We start from the raw sequence: 21,144 nt of genomic DNA on the forward strand, positions 1-21,144 counted from the left end.
AAATGCCATAGAGGAAAAACCTGACGTGATAGAGAAAAATGGGTCTGATATTTGAAATCAGCGCAGCCAAATTAGTAAAAAACAAGTGTCAGATCATAATCAGCAGAAAAAAGATTTTTTGTTGGCCAGTGTTATTGTTGCGTGTGCAAGCTGTGTAGTTTGCAGCGAAATTAAATTCTTGCAAGCTTAGTGATCATATTAAAGTTTTCCATATGTCGGACAGGATCATTCCTTGATTTCTGTTTAGGCTGCTTTCAGAACGGAGAACCACTGTGGCTTCTTTGAAATTGCGATACCGGAAATTTTCTTCTAGATATGGCATGCAACTTTTTTCCCATTGAATAGTGTGGTTTGTGTTGAGAAAATGAAGGGCTAATCCGGAAATATCTATTCTGATGCTTTTAACATCCCCTACGTGTTCTTTGTTTCTTATTTCAAAACTTCTTGATGTGTGACCTATGTGGTTTAGACCCCAAGAGCAAGGGATGTTGTATACTCCAGCGTATTTGAAGAAGGCATTGCTGTTTGTTTCCCTAGCGCGGACCACATAGAAGACATGAGCTATTTCCCAAGCGTCCATATATTCGCCTTTTATTAATGCATTTTGATAATTTTTCACTGGCCTGACAGTGTTTCGAACTCGTTTGTTCTCCTCAGAGACCAGGCAAAACCCTTAAGAGAGCAAAAACTCTCGTTCAGTACTAAGGAACTCGAAGTGTCGGAGAGGTGTATTTTTCGTAGGCGAACACTGGGTCGGTGCGTGTAAGCGGTCTGGTCAATTTCTTTACGAAATGCTTTTAGTTTCTACATTCGGGTTTGAAATAATGCTGGATTTAATATCCACTTGATTTGTATAATTAAAGTATCCATGTTTTTGGTCTTGTGCAGCGTCACCCAGTGATCCAAATAGTGCGAAAAGTCGCAGGAATACATTGTGCATCAAGGGGAAACTATATTCAAAAATAAAAGTAGTTCAAAAATTAACCGCTAGAAGGCGAGGGATGGACTTTCAATATGATATCCTTGACAGTATGCCACAAACTGTATTCATACCATAGTGTATTGAATGCCAGAGCTCAGCTGGACAGGACTGATGCTGCACACATGCTGACTTTCATCGCCTGCAAGTTATCAGGATGATCCCTATAAACCCTTTCTTTGTGAAATCCCCAGAGCCAGAAGCCACAAGGGATTAGATCAGGTGAACAAGGCGGCCGGCCATGCAGTCGGAAATGCACAGGTAATCAATCTAGCTTCCGTGAAATGTTTTCGAAGAACCTCCTGTATGAGATTGACTGAATCCATGCACAGGCGCTGCTGTAGCTGTGGCACAACAAAATTGTTTATCATATCGCAATACCTCTCTACAGCAACTGACAAAACACGACTTGTAAATGTCCTCAAAAAAAAAGAATGGTCCAATGATAAACGAAGCTGTACATTCGCACCAGACAGTAAATTTGGGTGAATTCAAAGCAATTTGTTTAACTGCATGCGGTTATGCGTAACTCATATCCTGAACTGAGCTGGGTAATTCACAGCTCAGTTCAGGTGAAAGTGAGCTTTATCTCGTCAAAAAAACATCCTCGGCCATGCGGCGTCCAACTCCACTGGAGAAAGGAATGATAAAGCGAATGTCATCCGTCTTTCAAAGTCCTGTGGGCGCAAATGTTGTGTTAGGGTTACCTTGAAGGTGTAGAAATACCGAATTGTCTGTAGACTTTCCACGACAGTTGTGTAAGGAACATACCCGTCTTGATGCAGAACGAGCATGCGGTAGCCAACGTTGTTATTCATGGCCAGCTCCACAACAGCTTTTGCAACTTCATTCACTTGTTGTAAACTGATTGATTTGCGACCTCTTTCAGGTCCACCTCACAACAATCCCGTTTCTTCAAAATGACTAATCATGCGAATTAATGCGTTTAGTAGTAGTCTGGGCATTCTGATCCAGATCAAGATCAAGATAAGATAAGGAATCGTGACGTGATTGGTTGTTCAGATGATGATGTCATTGTGTGTGTGAGCTCTGTCTTCTCACTTCCCAAATTTGAATTTCTGTTTTCTTCACAGTATGCGACACCTTTTTAATTTCTACACCAAACGTTTTTGGAATTTTGGTAACGTGAACGTGATGGGTTTAACTATTTACTGTCTCTCCGTAAAATTACCAAATTCTAACTAATAATACCAAATTATTATTAAAAGTACCAAATTACCAAATAATAACAAATTGTCACTTTTCAGGTGAAATCTTCATTAGAATTCTAGCTATTAATTTAATACCGATTCCTTTTGCTTGCAAGAGTTGACACAGTTTTTTAAAATATTTGAGGGCTTGCATGAACGAATAAGGCTTTTAATTCACTGAGTGGATTTTCAAAAAAAAAACAAAAATATACATATATAAATATATATATATTTTATTTTATTTTATTTATTTTTTTTTTCAGAATTCATTTTTACTGGGTTGGAATCTTATGAAAAACCTTTAATGACTGATACCTAGAGAAAAAAGATGACAAGATATATTTGAAAAGATACTACTAGTTTACTAGTTCCGTTGAATAGTAAAGTATCACAATCAAATAAATATATAAAGAATTACAGAGACTTAAAATTGTAATAACAGAACAAGTACAAAAAAGACAGTAGCGTGTTTGAAAACAAAAAGCGAGCTTGAGTTCAAAACAAACGTATACTTTGCGCTGTCGCGAGTGCGCCAATACGGAACAGAGGCAACGTGTGCGTCAGAGAGATAGAAACTCTGTTGTTGATATGAGAGGAATCTAGAGAAATTCCCCTAGATTCGATATTCTTTCTCTCGAGTTCATCATAGCACACATGGATATTAGAAGTTTGAGATGAAACAGAAATTGAAAATGATATCCTTTTTCTTAAAAAAACTTTTATTAATAATGGTTTCTCTCCTAATAAAATTGACAAATTTCTTTCCCCCAGTCACTCAACTTCTTCTTAAGATCCCTCTTCCCCCAGCGCCTTCATCTCTTTGCCATACATCAGCTCTCTTTGACCAAAACTGGCAAAAATTCTTAAGAAGTTTACTTCAGAACTTGCTTCACTATGCTCCCAAAACTTCGTTCAATACTTAGTAAACCTAAAGAGAAACATCTTCCAACTCAGTTTCCAGGAGTGTACAAGATTTTATGTGATTGTGGAAAGCCATACTATGGCCAGATTGCTAAATCCATCTTTCTATGTTTGGAAGAACACCGTAGAGATATCTCCTATAACAGGACTAGAGCCAGCGCTCTCTCTAGCCACGTTCTCTTTTCAGTTAACTCAGACGAAGGCCGCCAACACATTGTGAACTGGACTCAAACTGCTAACATCCATGTGTGCTATGACGGACTCGAGAGAAAGATTGTCGAATCTAGAGAAATTTCTCTAGATTTTTCTGATATCTATAACAGCCTAAGTTTCAATCTCTCTGACGATTGCCTTAAGTCCAAAGTCACTATACTCGATTGTTTTCCCTTATAGTACTGTTTACCCTATCCTACCCTACCCTACCCTGCCCTGCCCTGACGGTTCCTTCAAAAATGAAAGTTTTGTGCAGATGACTCACGGACATGTTTTTGCATGCTGGTGGATATACTGTTGATTTGTTTTCATCTTACTTTTTGTGGGGAAATCCAAAATTTGTATTTGTGTTATCTGCACAGTACAAACCATTTTTTCTATACGAAATTTTTTAAGAGTTAAATCACGTTTTTGGGTTAAATTATCTGCTGTCTCTCTCTGTAAAATCACCAAATTCCAACAGTTCGGGTTTTCGAGTATGTGAATGAACAAAATGTTTACAGATAACTCAAACAATTTCAATAGGTAGCATTAGACAATTTTCTAAAATAATTTCAGGATATCAGGTTTCCCCATTCCTGGCATTAATTGTACATTAGGGATTTTTTTTACAATAAATAAACAGAATTGCATTAAGCTATAAAGTTATGGATTTTTATATCAAATTCTAAACAGAATAACAGAGTAAAATTTTCACTGTGGAAAACACAACAACACACTTCTTAGTTCATTTAAGTTTACAATTGCATATTTAATTTTGGTGAAATACTATTTACAAATATATTACAATTTGAAACATAATTACCTAAAAATATTTCACAATATTTAGTTTACACTCTTAACATTTTCAAAAGAGTTAAATAAAGAAAATGTTCATTACTCACTGTTGCTTGGTTACATAGCATCAAAATATTTGGTCACGCAGTCTTAAGAAACGATACCATAGTAAGCACAGCTCCATACATTTGATATTGTGTCAGTCTAGAAATGACACTATTCTTTGCTAAACTTTCCATGTATTCTTTTGTCACCAGACATACACATGCAGTTTTTGTAAAATGTTCGTATACATCCCAAAATAAAGAATCTTTATCGAATTGAATAAAATCTTGAAGGCATAATTTTAGCATTGATGAATTTAGATTATTAGCGATAATTATACGAATCCCCATTATACGAATTGCTGGTAATTCGTATAATGGGGATAAAATATCTGGACGTGATAAAAAATGTTGGAGAATACATCACATATTTATGTATTATGGATGTGTGTATCGTGATCACACATAAGCATGATATTCGTTAGTCTCTGATTAAGGATTCGAAATATGATTAAAATCTTTTGTTTTCTGGAATACCGAGCGATATGAACGGATCTCTAATATTGCTTCTGTTGAGTATACTATTTCGCTCACTCCTAAAAATGCATGTCCAATGACGTGATGTCGAATGGATTTCTCGTATGAGTTGAACAACTCTTAATATTTAGTTAATGCTTGATTATCAAAAATAAGATTAAAAAGTCTTTTAAAAAATGATATCCTGCCAAATTTGCTTTCTTTGAAATTCACGGCATATTTCCGTGCTCTTGGTGTATGTGACATGCGAATCTTTCTAAGATTGTTAAAGGAAAATCTTTAAAAATTAAGGCACCAATCAGTGAACAGATAGAAAAGATACACCCGCAGAGGAATTCGTCCCACTTGCAGGCAAATCGGTACATGAGAACGAACCCCATTATATACAAAAATAATACTCTTGGCCATGATAGGCGGTACGTGGCGTTGATGGTAGTAGTGTCGTTGTGTGCAGTTGGAGAAATAAATGGTAAAGCAGACGGCGAGACGTGTGGACCGGAGCGATCTCGATGAGTTGTTTCACTAATTGAAGCTGTCACGTAATGATTTTTTTTATTTATTTTTTATTTTTTTTGACATTTTTATTATTTCTCAGATAAATAACATACATTATAGGAATACAATTATGCATAACAAATACTTTCTCATACATAAAGTGTTTTTTTATAATAATAATAATAACAATAACTGTTTACATCGTATATTATTATAATATTCATAATGATGATTATTACAAATGTTTCTTTGCAATTTTACACTCTATAAATGCAATATCAATGGATATAATCACTCTATATTGCGTACTTTTGTTACAGTTATTACATACATTTGATTACATATAATACATTACTTACATTTCTTTACATATAATACTTATATTTTATGGTTGTTTTAGCCCTATCTTGCTTATGGATAGCAAACCCAAGATTACCGCTAATTATATACAGCATCAGTTGAAAAGACGGCAGAAAAGTTCTACCAACTCCTATCCCTAATCCTACTTTTGTATATTATGTGTCTGTCTACCGACAATTTTCTTGAATTTATGGGAAAAATTTGAAGAATATCAGGGATAAAAAACCCGAGCTCTCCATAGCAGAAATCGACAAACTCGGGAACTATTTAAATAAAAGCATAAAAAAAGTTCCTCAACTCTCCGATTAAAATCGAATTTAGAACGGTGTTTCCTCAAGCTCTAGAGCTATTGAAGCAAAAGGCATTCAACATGGACACAAACACACACACACACACACACACACACACACACACACACACACACGCATACCTTCTCCCACAGTATTCTGGGGAAGTGGAAGATTTACTGAAACTTGCAGTAATGATGGAGAGAAGTTTCAAATTGAAAATATGTATTGTAAAGATGGCAAAGGGAGTTCAGAATCAAACACATTAATTTGCATACATAAGACATAAGTGGTATAATGATATATGGTACAAATCAGCCCCTTTCTAGTCGATAGTATTCCGAATTGATAATATATATATAGTGGCATTGGTGATGTATTCCTCAAAGCTAGCACTGAGTTTATCTGATGAAAATATTAGATAGCGGAAGTTTCTTGGCGTTTCCAATACACACAGGCAGCCAAGTGTCGATTTAACTATTTATATGTATAGTACACATACAAGATGATCAAAATTAAAGTATCCCTCTGTAAGGTCATATGGAGTGCAACGGATTGATTCAAGTGCTGCAAAACTTTGCAGGTATGCATCATTCTTCATGCGGAAGCGATTTCAGAGGAAAATAAATTAGCTCCAAAATTCACAAAAAGAAGGTTCTAAGCATCAAATACATAGAACTTGAATATCGTGCAACTCGAGGCACGTGCCAAGACTGTTTGTAGAGATGAAAATATGTTTTTATTCCTTCATTGTAGTTCTTAATGCCGTTCAAGGTGATGGCACTAACCTTGCCCCAACTTACTTTGCTCGTAAAAGTGTACTATCTAAACAATTGCAATGATGTTGATGCACTCGACGCATTTCGTCGCTTTAACAAACAGAAACGGGATCGCCGGGAGTTAGACCTGGCAAAGGTCGCAAACCAGCCAGTTCACAAGTGAAAGAAGTTGTTCCTGCCGTTCTGAGGCAGACCATAAATAACAGCGGTGGTTTCTGAAGTACACGTACTGCATCAAGACCTTCACAGTTGGCTAAGGATGTGCCTTAACCAACTGTGTCGAAAATTCTATGGAAGAGTCTTTATTTCTACTTATTTCGCGACAACCCTGACACAGAAGTTGCGCCCGCAGCGCTCTGAAAGGCGACGCACATTCGCTTTAACATTCCTTGCTCGAGCTGAGTTAGACGCTGGGTGGTAGCTGATGATTTTGTGGGGAGATGAGGCTCAATTCACGGAGTTGCGAATATCGCAAACTGCGGGTATGGGTTACGCAAAACCCTCATGCAATCCAACAAATTTCTTCACTCAAAGTTACTGTCTGGTGTGGGTTTACAGTTTAATTTATCATTACACCATTCTTCTTTGAGCACATTGGACAGTCGGGTCGTATGACATTCTCAGGAACTGCTGAGAGGTGTCTTGATATGATAAACAAGTTTGTTGTGCCACAGCTACAGGAGCGTGTGTGCATGGATTCATTCAGTCATTTTCACGCAGGGTGGGGCTCTCCACGCATCGGTCGATCCGTACAGGAGGTTCTTGGAGAACATATCACGGAAACCAGAGTGATATGCCGTGCGTTTCCCACTGCTTGTCCTCGTGATTTACCTGATTTCACCGCATGTGACTTCTTACCCTGAAAATTTTTCAAAGACATAACTTGTATGTCTATGTTTGATAGCCTGCTAATTCACCTGCATTTGAAACGTTATTCCTGTAACACGAAGACATTGTATACAACATGCAAATATATGGAAAGCATAAGGAAAATACTGTACTATCAATTTCCATATATGGCAAGCAATCGGAAAATAATAATTTTTCTGAACACTTCTTAACCAATAATTATAAATTTCCAATATCTTTAAAACAGCATGCACTGCTAGCAACTTCATTATTAAATGTAAATGAAATATAAATTAAGTGATAGAATGAGACGCTTTAGTGTAAACGGAACATTACGAATGGATACGGAATTGTACCCTTCATATCATCTACCATCACCAGTGTGAACTGTTCCTTGTCGCGAACTCCTGTCTAGGGATATATGTAAGCAAAATAAGCTAAGAATCACTCAAAAGCAAGAAATCACCATTAATTGCAGAGGTCACTGATAAAAACCAGCGTGCACAGACTGTAAGCACCATCTGCGGCAGTCCAGTGAACTATCCTGTTTATCGCAAGAATGTCAAGTGCATTCTGGTCCAGACTAAACGAGGTGAAGTCTGGACCATCCGTAGAAGGACAACCGGCGGTTTCTTATAAATTGAAATGCATTCAGAGGTGTTTAAGTCACAAAACGAGTTATCGCCAACGAGCACGAAGTCGAAAAAATTTTCAGTTTAAGCATCAGATACGAAATTTTCGAAAACCAATAAATATTAAAAGTTAAAATGTTGCAAAAAGGTAAAGATTGCAACGAAATATTACTTTCTCTCTCATGTTAAGTAAGAATGAATGAGCTGTTTTGAAAATTCTTTGAAAAAAGTAATCTTCTCTATAAATATTAATTTTGCTCAACATTTTTTCATCTAAATGACAATTTTTTGAAAATAATTCTATACGTTTTGTACGAAAGTAGAATATTCCAGTAAGGGTTGGATAGAATATTAACAAAACAATCAAGACTTATGAGACAGTGTAGCGTATTTCGTTGTATTCAAATAAAAAAACTAACACAAAGACCTGAATATTTCGTGCTGCATTCTTTATAATGATCGTGAATATTTGAAATTATAGAAGCACAATATTGATTTGATTCGATCGACTTTAAACGCATAATCTTGTTTTGCGACTTCAAGTGAGTCAAAATCAAATCAAATAATCTCTGTGAGTCTGTTTAAATAAAATTTACGCCGATTGACATTTCAAGCAGCAGAGTTTAATGAACTTCCTCCATTTAGATTGCGAAACTAATTCTCCTATTGGGATAGAAAAGCACACCGAGTGGTGTGTCTGCATTATGAACTCAACTACAACTGAAAGAAATGAGAAAGTCTTTATGACTAGAATTAAAACAGAATCAACACAGATCACATGCGACGAAACAAATGAGTCCGCTCTAAGTTTAGTAATATCAAGTTACATGTTAAAAACTATCATTTCGAGTTTATCATTCTTATTATTTTTTCGACGAGTGGTATTTTCCGTTACATTAAGAATTCTTCATTCAGTCCATTATCTTCATCAGCACGCATCATTATACACTAAACTGAGGTCGCAGCGAAGAGAAATTCACCGTAAACACAGCAAAGGGTTATCTGAGCATTTTTTGCTTGTTTTAGATTTCGAAAGTGAAATAATTTTCTCTTAGTTGTATACTGCCTTATTCAACTCTGGGGATATCGTAATCAATTTTTTGATAAACATCCTCATTATCCGATGCACAGGAAAGTAGGCACCGGATATTGAGGGTATTCATACTAACTTCCTGACGACAATTTATCTTCATATTTCTCCAATCTCTCAGAACTCCAATATCGTCTTATATTGTCTTTCGTTTGAAGCACATTTTAAGACTGTCAATCCATTTACATCTTGTTCTTAATTATGGGTCTTTTCTCCTATCATTCTTGCAAATAGAAAGGAAAAAAAATCTGTTTCGGTAACCTTTCCTCACCGCTTGTGTATATAAGTCGCCATCCCACCATCGATAAGATCTATTCAAACACTTTCTAGAAAGCGAGCCATGGAAGGTTTCTCCCGAACATCTTCAATAAGATACTATAAATATGTTATATTTACATTTATTATATTTATATTTATTAATTAATATATATATATGAAGGCCTATGCTCTGCATGGTGTGAACAGGATAAGTCCGTAAATATTTATTTATAAAAATTGTTTCTGAATAATCTATAAATATAAATAAGATAAAGAAAAAACTAGAAATAAGAGGAATGATGGATACAAAACATGGATTTCTGTTTTAATAATTTTATTGCATATACTAAAATATGCTGTTATCATATACGAAACAATTACGGCTATCTACTGTCCATCTCTACCAACACCAGTATTTTTAGTCTGTAAATTGTATGAGTTCTCACTTCATTGGCTAAGGTTCAAATGCTACTCAGTATGAATGAATTAAGATTCTGTATGATAGATACTACTAGGATACATTTAGGATACAAATAGAGCTTACCTTGCATGGTGAATTTGCCATAAATATTTGATGTTGTGCTAGTTGTCATAATTTTATAGTACGACTACTATCTTAAGAAATAATTACTTTGTTTATAATTATATAATACTCTATTTTCATAATAAAAATGAAAACATTGTAATGAATGTAACAACAGACAATAGTGTATGATCATTTTATAAATTCAGTCACATGATATATATCTACCAGTTTCTTCCCTTTCTCATTTTGTTATTTTTAATAAACGTATTCTTGAAATTGATCTTAACAGGTGGCGCAGTGCACCTTCCTGTTATCTAGTGGTGGTGTCATGTTTGTTTCAAGTGTATCGATACGCCTAACTTTGGAAAGTGTTCCTTAAAGACGTAATTTGTGTATCTGCAATTTGTATTGGCAATGAATTACAGTGGGCGGAATCTAAAACGTAAGCAGATTGGATATTAATTACAGAATATATGTACTTTGAAAGTGCGAACAACTGGATGAAGCTTTCTTCAGTTAACCACGTTAAATGCCGACTTTAAATGCATGGTTTCTATAATCTGTAAGATTATTATTAGTAATATATTGTTCTTAAACACATTATGCAAGTTGCTGAACATATCATTTAACATAATATATAATGACAGCGAGTATTATGGAAAAATTAAAAATAATGACAGGAATTTGCATTCACTGTCACCATTAACATTAGCTTTCACTGCATACTGCAAGCGCATTAATGGAAGCAATGTGAAGTAAATATCGCATGAAATATTTATTGTCATGCAAATAAGATAAGATATCAGTTCAGCTATATGCAAATATAGCTCAACTGATAGACAAGCGTCTATCAGTTGAGCTATAAAATTCTCATCTGATAGACAAGCGTGATTTTATAAAATCAGTTACGTAGTTTATGTCTACCGGTTTCTGCCCTTTTTCATTTTGTAATTTTTAATAAATGTTTTCTTAAATTTTGCTTTAGCAGGTGGCGCAGTGCAATTTCCTGTTATTTAATAATGATGTCATTTTTGTTTCAACTGCAGCGATGCCAACTCGTTGAAAAGGGTTCCTTAAAGACATAATTTCGGATCCTGCAATTTTTCTTGGTGAACAACAGTGGAATCTAAGACGTAAGTAGATTGGATATTAATTACAGAATAGATGTATTTTTAAAGTTCGCGCAACTCGATGAAGCTTCCTCCAGTTAACTACATTTAATGCTGATTTTAAATGCATGGTTTCCATCATCTATAAGATAATTATTAATACTATATTGTTGATAAACATATTATACAAGATGCTGAAGATGTCCGTTTAACGTAATACATAATGACAGTGAATATTACTGGAAAATTCCAGGAATTTGCTTTGCTATCATCGTTAACATTAATTAGCTTTTACTGCTAATGTTAATGACGGGAAAAAATTCAGCATTTCAGATTTTGTTGTTTTTGAAGCTTTGCTGAGAAAAAATAAAATTGGAAGAAACTGAGCGAGTTTGTTATCACGCTGTTCTACATAGATTCGCATTGCAAAGCGCCGCGTTATAGGAATAGGAATATGGTTCGTGAAAAACCAATATATGTTATATTGGTTTTTATTTTGGCTTTTAATGTTATCTGCTATTTTACACGTTTTAATGTTGTTGCGGTCTAGCGACGAGAAGCGCTGAGTTGTAATTTATGGGGATATTTAAGTGAATAAACTATACCAAGTTGATCTGCTTGGTTGTTTGAACACAGGAGATTCAGTCTGGAACAGCGTTCTTCTATAATGGATTGACTGTCATATACTGTGAATGGACAGCCGATGTTTCCTTCTATTTTACATCTGTAAGAGTATATGCGGTTTACTTCAGCTTTCGGAGATTTCCGTTTCCTTATTAAATGTGTTCTTTGCTGGGTGAGGCCATTTATCGTAGTGAAACGGAAGTTCGTAGCGGCTTGAATCTGTGCTGGCTTTTCCATTGTATCTTTTGGAAGTGCATTCACATATAAGACAAAATTCTTCCCTTTTCAGGAAGACAGGTTTTAGTCCGGCAACATCGCAATCCGCCGATATGATATTGTCCTGTATCCATTAATTATCCGTATGGATATAAGGCGATGTAATTTGTTTTACATTTGTTGTTGGTTTTTATTAAAGTTTAGTGCATCTTTCCAAGCGGGTGCAGCGTGCGATGTCAAGGGTATTGTATCTCCGGTATTGTATTCAGCGAACGTTGGCCTAACCTAATCCCCAGTTAATCCAATTACGCAGATTATAAGGAAGGTTGAATTTCAATACTCAAACGTATTACGGAATAATACAGCAGCGACCTCGACACACAAAAACAAAGAAATCAGTAACCTAAAAATGAATGCTATTTAACTGTGCACAACCGGAGCAAGGCTGATCCAAACGTATACGACCCAGCATATCAATAACTTGGATCAAGGTGCGACTGTCAAGTGTGAAAAAAACTCTATAATCTAACCAATGGGGGAAAAAAGTTTTTTTTTCCATTTTGATACCGCTTGAAACTCATAGCATGTAAACATAATCATGCAAATATTAAATCCGTAAAGTGAAATTTCGATAATTTTATTTTGCTATTCTCAGAAATTGAACGATGTATAGAGAGACTGGTATAGCCAGATATCAATCGAATAACTTAAAATTGGTCGTTAATCTCACGTTCATTACGATGTCATTCATGATCGTCGGGATTTTAACCGTCCAGTTGGAATAATTGTGTATTCTTCATCTGCATAAATTATAATCAAATACTTCGTATTTGATTATAATGTATGATCTGAATCTGTGATCATTTATGACAGTAATGCATATACTGATATTTACTCTATATCGTGCACCCGATGACACAATTGATTTAATTTAAGTGAGTTAAATAATGCTCTGAAATCATTCAAAGATAAGAATATTTTAACATTGAGTGATCTAAATTTGCATTTAAATAACAATAATAGCAACATTGAAGATTATAAAAGGAAATTATCTTCGCATGGTTTTTTTGCATAAACAGAAAGTATTAAGAGAGAAGCACGCAATTCAGCAAGTTGTATTGATCACATATTTATAAGAAGTGAACTGTCCTTCGCTTTATACTGCTGCATCGATCGCTTCCATGCAGTAGTGATATGAGCAGTGCTGTCAGTAATGAGATCATCGAAAGTAGCATTTAATGCATTTGAGAAATATGAGAAGTTTCAAATCACCACGCTTATAATGTAAATGGGATTTATGAAGAATGCATCAAAATTATTAAATATGGAGATGGCAAATTATAATATAAAAGAAGAAAAAAAGATCATCACGTACGCCTGGTTACAGATGTTACAGATGAATTAAAATGATTAGGACACAAGTGAAATCATACAATAACCATAAGGAGAATCTTTATAATTTAATTTTTGAAAATGCTTATAAAATTTCGGTATCTGCTGATATCAAGCATAAAATATCAAGTATGCGAAAGACAAAAGTAAAGAATGGAGGTTGGTAATCACCATAACTCGAAATTCCAAGGAGGCAGTGATAACACCGCTGTTCGCATCGACATGAAAAACCAATTTTACTAAATATTGTAATTGCGATTTTCATCGTACAGACAGGGCCAAGTACGGAAGTCACCTCGCGTGAATAAATAATTCATTTCTTTTTAAATTTTATTTTAACTATATGCAATGTGTGGGGATGAAGAACAGAATGTAGTAATCAGATTAAAAGATAGGGGGAATGGGATATTATGAAATTACTGTCCAAAAGTTACAGTTGAAGGTTCTTTACCCCTATTAATAAATCTTTTGAATTGTAGAAATTTATAGAATGCTTGAAGATTGTTTCTGTGCTTCCGTTAATGGATTTAACACAAACGAAGTCAGAAATTACAGGCCATTATCGATATTATCGACAGTCCCAAAAGTTATTGAGATCCTAATAAAACAAATCGATTAAACAGTACCTCAGTTAATATTCTTTTACATGCCTAATCAGTACTGGTTAATTTCCGGTTTGAATAAAAGGAAATAATATAACAGTTATGGCGCCTCCAATAGTACAATAAAAATAATATAATACGCGGTCATACAAAGTTCGTTGCTAGTAACAACCTATTTTCAATACACAGCTGATCAAAATTAAAATATCCATTTCTGAGACCTTGCATAGCTTCCTAAATTGATTCAAATGCTGCAAAACGTTGCAGGACTATATCGTGTGTCACGCGGAAGCGATTATGTGAGAACCTAAAAAAATAGTTCCAAATTTGAACCAACAAGGGCGAAAATATCAAATACATGAAATTTGCATATCACTCAAATCGGCAAGTGTCAGGACGGTTTAAACGATGGACACCGGATTTTTCCCCCTTCATTCTGGTTAATGCCGTCCCCAGTGATGGCACTAACCTTCCCCAACGTGCTTTGCTCGTGAAGCTGAACTACTTAACTCTAATGATGTTGCTGCACTCCACAAATTTCGTCGCCTGAAAATGTCGACGAGGTCCACCATGTCCATGTGCTGTGCGACGAACGATGAGTTGTTTTGATTGATTTATTATTGATTTAGCGTTTGGCTAAGAAGAAGAAGACATGCATATGCCACCGCACACATAAAAAACGACGTACAAGACAATAAAATGCATAGAAGAATATAATAGTATGAAGTGACACTGTACTCATCTATGTGTATATATATATATATATACACACACACACACAAATAAGTATAAAATTAAAATTGAATGTCTAAGTTCGACAAGCAATCAACAGCATCTGTAGAAACTGTTACGAAGTCATTTACAGGTCCTAAGTTGGCTCTGTGAGCACAGTCAAACGTAATATGTTTTATAGTTTGGTTATCCTCACCACAGTCACAAGATGAGTTTGGTCTTATTCCCCAAGTAAATAAGGAAGCTCTGCACTTAGTTTGGTTGGTGCGAACCACATTTAGGGAGGTCCATATTTATCGAGGTAGGATGGAAGGCTGTTCGGGTTAAAGACAGTCTGTTGGATTACTGGGACTTTGGCAGTCCATTCTGTGTTCAATGCTATTGTTGCATCATAGCCCTCAGTAACAAGTCGTGGTGCCGTTATAATAGACACGCCTTGACTGAAGCGTCTGCGATGGAAAGCTGTCAATATCAGAGTGTATTGGAAGCATTGGATTCTGGGAAATTTTGTTATATTCACGAATCAGGTTTTCTTGGCAGCGTAGTTGTGGCAGTTGTAAGTGGCTCAGAACTGGTAGCCAATATGATGGAGTAGATGCCCAGCTACTTTGGATTAAACTTGTGCGGTAGTATGTTCCCATTGACTATTGTATTCCTTAAGATGTCTCGTGCCATCTTAAGAGTCGTTCTGATGAAAAGGGAGACGTTGGGAGTTTGACCTGGCAGAGGTTGGCAGTGGCCGCAGTCCGTTCAAAACAAGTGGATGGAGTTTGATGCTGCCGTTGTGGAATAGACCACAACGTGGTCTATTCCACAACGGCAGCAGCAAACTCCAAGCAAGAAAAGCAGCGGTGGTTTCCAGTGCATGTGCTCTGGTGATTTCTGAAAGGTAGGGTTTATTGGGATCATACTGCCAACATTCAAAGAAAGTATAACGCATCATGTGTGCTACATCATTCCCGACCAGCTGCGTTCTCCCGTTGCAGAACGCAGTTCAAAGAATGTAGTTTGTGGCATATCGCGAAGGACATCACTCTGAACATTACAGCCCGTGATTGTCTAATGGAAATGAATAAAAATGTTATTTATGCTTGTTTCACTTTTCCTTCACACTAACACGGAAATATTACTATATCTACAATCCGCACCTTATATAGCGCCCCGGGTGGGGAACTTTGGAACTACTATTTTCTTAGATATCACTTCCGCATGAAGCACAGTGTATTCCTGCAAAGTTTCGCAGCATTTCGATAGCTGGTGATGCACCGAAAGGCTCAAAACGGATATTTTAATTTTGATCACCGTGTATGTTAATGATCTTTATGATCCCAAACGTTAATAAGCGAATGAAATCACTTTGCCAAAAACAGAAACGACCATTGACGATTTGAAAAATCGGATTCAGCATGATATGTTCAAACTATATCAGTGGTTTAGCATTAATGGCCTTGAAATCAAACCGATCAAAATAAATATGTACTTGTCACCTTAACAGGTCAGCTCAATCTCAATGCCGCTATTTAATTGCATGAAATTATAGCGGTATTTAAAATTGTAGCCGTTATTTAATCAGAAAAAAAAATCAGTAATATATTTTGGTGTACATATAGACAGCCAACCGGAAATAGATTTCCCATATCTCTTTTTGAAAATTCAGTTGAAATTTGGAATTAACGCAATATTTTAAAATGCTGATATTATTATTCGGTAAATTCTTTACTTCAATATGGTACGCCTGCTAATGAAGATTACTACAACAAACTTCTTTCTTTGACAGGAGCAAAAAGTAGAATAATCCGAATTATAGCCAGGACGAATTTCTTCGTATATTAAACTAGTGACCTGTTTGCCATTCTTAACATTTTCCCATTATAGAAACGAATTATATAATAGTGCAGTATAGTCTACCATATTAGTATTATATAGGAAAGAATAACCTGATACATTTCTTTTTATATAACGTTGTGCTATACAAAGGTTATATAAATGCGATATCGAAACTTCTAAATATAAGGTTAACAAAGACATTTTTCAGGAAACTTTTCAGTAGTTAGTATCAATAATTATAACAAGCACGAAATGGTGTGTAACTTTAGCACATACTTCTAGAAAAAGATTGGAGACTAGCTAATGGCACTCAATCAAGGTGACTTTTATTTTAAACGCATATTACAAGATACCACTCGAAATGTTTCATACTCTTCTAAATTATATGCCGTTTGCTACGTGGCCTCATAAATAAAAAAAGTTTGACTTTTCAGTGAATGCCTCCATTTTTATTTTTATAGTAACCAGTTTGGCTCCGGCTCTTAGTTCCGCATATTGCACACTTCCTTGTATTCTATTTCATTTTCAATCTACATTACCACTCAAGTGTAATTGTATTAGTTTCTATAATATATGTAGTATTAATTTTACTATCTGTTATTGTCACTTTTATTGTTATATTCATCATATGTAATCATTACTATTGTATTCATTTATACAACCTCTTCAGCGGAAATAAACTTTCAACTTGAGAAATTATAGTCGATAATGCGATTTGTTTGGCAAAGGAAGTTGTAGTAAGAGGGATCTGCTGTGAACTATGTTGCCTTTTCAGATACGATGCAGAGAAGATGCAAAAAGAAGACGTGACATCTATCAAAACGAGAGACTTCACCTGACAGCAGTATAAGAGTATGGTGGGTGTGGTGCTATTGACGATTTCGTATGTGAGATAAACGCGAATGTGGTCAAAGATATAAACCCGAGTGCCGGTACCGGGTAAGAACGAAGTAGGGATAGGAGAATGCTTTGGCATTTCCGCACAAATGAGCACAGAGTGTTTAATCATCTTTTAAGACTTTAAGTATGATGATATCGACGAGAAAGACAAAAGAACACGTGGGGAGGGAAATTAAACAGAATTTATGCAACTGAAATCGAATATGTCGCGCAATTGGAAGAACCACGTAATATTGTGATCTTTGTTACTATTACTATTACTATTATTACGGGCAACTCCAGGGAGTCATTGGACTCATCGAGGGAGGCCCCAAATCATATTCATCACAACTATTTGACATTCATACAGTATCTATCATACCTCGTCTTAAACTCATTCACTGTCACAGCATCCACCACAGACTCAGGGAGCGCATTCCACTCATTCACTACTCTAAAAGTAAAGAACCCAGCTCTAACACCTTTACTAACCACACGTTTGCCCAGTTTCCATGGATGTCCCCTAGTCCTCCCAGAAGCAGCCCTGTTCTCAAAAATATCTTCTGAATTAATTTTATAGAAACCCTTCAGTAATTTGAATGTCTCAATCATATCTCCCCTCCTCCGCCTATCAACCAATTTTTGCAACCCACAAATCCTCAACCTCTTCTCATACGGTTCATTCCACAGACCTGCTATCATCTTGGTCACTCGCCTCTGGATCCTCTCCACCTCCTCCCCATCAAGAAGAAACCTAGGTGACCAAATCTGAGCACAGTAGTCTAGATGGGGTCTTATCAAGGCTCGATACAGAGGAACAATAACCTGCTTGTCTCTGCTTGTCATCGTATTCTTCAGCAACCAAGTGATTTGATGAGCTGTTTTGGTCACTTTTGCAATGTGTCCCCTAAATTTCAATTCCTTATCTACCAACACTCCTAAATCTCGTGCCTCATCAATTTCCTGGAGCACGTTTCCACCAATGCAGTAAACTGCCGCCAATCTCTTCACCACAAAATGCATAACCTTACATTTTGCCACATTAAACTGACATCCATTCTCCTTAGCCCAGACCTCCAATCTATCCAAATCATCCTGCAAAATTTTGACGTCATCTGCATTCACTATTGCCCTACCCAACTTCGCATCATCCGCAAACAAATGAACTGTTCCTCTCAGATCATTTCCTATATCATTTATGAACAAATTAAACAGCAGTGGTCCAAGAACAGATCCTTGTGGCACACCACTAGTCACAGGCCGTCTTGTGGACTCTACTCCCGAGTAAACCACTCTCTGATATCTCTCCGTCAACCACCCTCCTATCCATCTCACCAACCCTATGTCCATTCCCATATGCTGCAATTTACTGATTAGAATTCCATGTGGAATCCTGTCAAAGGCCTTGGCAAGGTCCAGTAGAATCACCGTAAACCCATTACCCTTATCCAGTTCAGCCATCACTGTGTTATAATACGTGAGCAAGTTACTGAGGCATGACCTACCCTTCACAAAACCATGCTGTCCCCGATACAGTATCCCATTTTCTTCTATCCAATCTTGTATTTTCCTCTTGACTATTTTCTCTAAATCCTTGTTGAAATGACTTGGCGTTGTTTACTTTGTAATGAAAGCAATCCTTCATTGGGTTTTCTGAAGTGAAGGTGATTTTGCCGATCTTACACAGAAGTAGTGCTTATTTATGGATATTTTCTATATTCCTTTAAATTCCGTATGCAGGGAGGTTCGGACCTAGTGCCAAATAATATCAATGGCAGCAGATGGTATATTTGTTGAAATGTGGAATGATGTAATAAAGGTTTAAGCAGCGTGGAGAGAGAGTGTGCATAGAATGAAATTCACTACTGCGTTGATGTCATGGACTCTCTAGGTGTCACATTTTAATAATAAAAATCACCTCATAGAGCACGTTTCGGAAAGGACTGGTTTGAGAGTGCTAATTGCGTGAGGGTACCGTTTTACCTCAGACTAGATAGAAATCGTACAGTTTTGACCCGTCACGTTTGTCCAAAATGCTTTCATTATGAAGGAATTGCACATAACGATATTCAAGAAATCATCCTGAAAAGGATTTCAATTACGAAATGAAACCTGTAAAAATACATTCATTCATAAAATTTTGCATAGTCCTGTGTTTTATATTTTTATAAACAAAAGGTTTCATAAATAAATATAAGGTTTAATATTTCTAGATTATTATACTACATTATAAACATATATTCATTACTAAAGTCAATAGGGTGGGGAAATTAACACAATTGCAGGTCACTGTCATTAAAATCTAGAGATTTTAGCACTGTAATGAATCAAAGGGGAGTTATTATGCAGATGGTTAATAACCGAATATCATTACTATAATTGGTTTGAGAAACCTTTGAACGGTCATATAATTAATAGATTGGAGATTTTTAATTATAATGTTATTACAATATTCCAAAACCCATTTTTCTAGAAGCAATTATCTGCCTATTACAACTGTTTATTGTAATTTTTTGTAGGAAAAACAATAATTTGAAAATTCGCTGACACAGGCAGAGGAGAAGAGTTGTAGGTGCTCCGTACTGTCAAAACCGGTGCACAAATTATTTCGCAAATAGTTCTCTTATTGTGAAAAACTACTTGTAAAAAAACGCAGACTGCTTTTTATTTTCATAATTTATTAAAGAACTACTCAAAATAATTTAGGAAAAACTAATTCTGTAAACAATAACCTGTGTAGCACTTAATTTACAATAAGATATTTTGATATCTCGGATGCTGGAAATTTACGATAGTTCATGCTGAAAGGCAAAAATGATGTCTTGTAATATTTGTGGAAAAAATATCTCAAATCTGATAGATTGAAAAGACATTTATTCGTTCACACTCTCTCACAATCATTCTCTTGTGAAATTTGTGGTATTGCATTTACACAATCCGGTAATCTTAAAAACCACCTATTGGTTCACAGTAAGAAGACTTTCCCTTGTGCAACATGTGGCAAAGCCTTTTCCATAACAAATAAGTTGAAAACACATTTGTTGTTTCACACGCAACAAAAACAATTCTGTTGTAGGACTTCTGAAAGGCATATTTAGAGTCAAGTAACTTGAAACCCTCTTTGCTAGTTCATTCTCAAGAAAAACCATTCACTTGTGAAAGTTGTGGAAAGGCTTTTTCACATGCTGCTAACTTGAAAAGACATTTGCTAGTTCATTCTCAACAAAAACCATTCTCTTGTAAGAATTGTGGAAAGGAATTTTTACAGTCAGTTCATTTGAAAACACATTTGCTAGTTCATACTGAAGAAAAACCATTCCATTTTGAGAGTTGTGTAAAGACATTTTCATACGCGAGTAGTTTAAAAACCCATTTACTAGTTCATACTCAAGAAAAACCATTCTCTTGTGAGAGATGTGGAAAGACATTTTCATATGCGAGTAGTTTGAAAACCCATTTGCTAGTTCATACTCAAGAAAAACCATTCTCTTGTGAAAGTTGTGGAAAAGCATTTTTGGGCTCAAGTAACTTTAAAGCCCATTTCTAGTTCATTCTCAATAAAAGTCATTCACTTGTGAATGTTGTGGAAAGGCATTTTCAAGGCCGAGTATCCTGAAGAAACATTTGTTAGTTCATACACTAGAAAAACTATTCTCTTGTGAGAGATGTGGAAAGGCATTTTCACAATCAGGTAGTTTGAAAACCCATTTGCTAGTTCATTCTCAAGAAAAACCATTCACTTGTGAAAGATGTGGAAAGGCGTTTTCGCAGGCAGGTAACTTGAAAAGACATTTGCTAGTTCATA

General features: G+C 35.7%; 1 long non-coding RNA gene across 1 annotated transcript in view; it reads left to right on the forward strand.

The window, feature by feature from the left end:
• LOC150099216 (uncharacterized) overlaps nucleotides 1-20,547 on the forward strand; it is a 132,015-nt gene extending 111,468 nt beyond the window's left edge. Inside the window, exons 3-4 of the long non-coding RNA XR_016549407.1 lie at nucleotides 11,005-11,091; nucleotides 19,859-20,547. This is a non-coding gene — a long non-coding RNA (uncharacterized LOC150099216). The remainder of the gene's footprint in view (nucleotides 1-11,004; nucleotides 11,092-19,858) is intronic.
• Nucleotides 20,548-21,144: the final 597 nt, after the last annotated feature.

This window comes from Typopeltis vanoorti, chromosome 14 (assembly GCF_054136105.1).
Source record: "Typopeltis vanoorti isolate ZY-2024b chromosome 14, IOZ_Tvanoo_1.0, whole genome shotgun sequence".
NCBI classification, from domain to species: Eukaryota; Metazoa; Arthropoda; class Arachnida; order Uropygi; family Thelyphonidae; genus Typopeltis; species Typopeltis vanoorti.